Source organism: Triplophysa rosa, linkage group LG17, assembly GCF_024868665.1.
Source record: "Triplophysa rosa linkage group LG17, Trosa_1v2, whole genome shotgun sequence".
In the NCBI taxonomy this organism is placed as follows: domain Eukaryota; kingdom Metazoa; phylum Chordata; class Actinopteri; order Cypriniformes; family Nemacheilidae; genus Triplophysa; species Triplophysa rosa.
In genome coordinates, this window is record NC_079906.1 from 5,991,605 (window position 1) to 5,991,913 (window position 309).

Here is a 309-nt window from a genome sequence, read left to right on the forward strand (position 1 = left end):
TTAAACATTTTATTTTAGATGGAGGCTTGGCCGGGTCTGATCCTAGCAAGACAGACACACTCAACTCAACGGGGGCAGGGCAAAAAAGAGCCGGCGGAGCCAAGAAACACACGCAAGCCAACAAATCTGCCCTGCGTGCTCCCAGGGCCCTATGCTGCCTCACCCTCAGTAACCCCATACGCATGGCTGCGCTGGCCCTGGTGGAGTGGAAATATCCTTAATATACCCTACGTGTTGTGTGAGTTTGTGTGCATTGTATCACTTGTATATTATGGACCGTTTGTTCCTTGACCTTAGACCTTCAAGCCC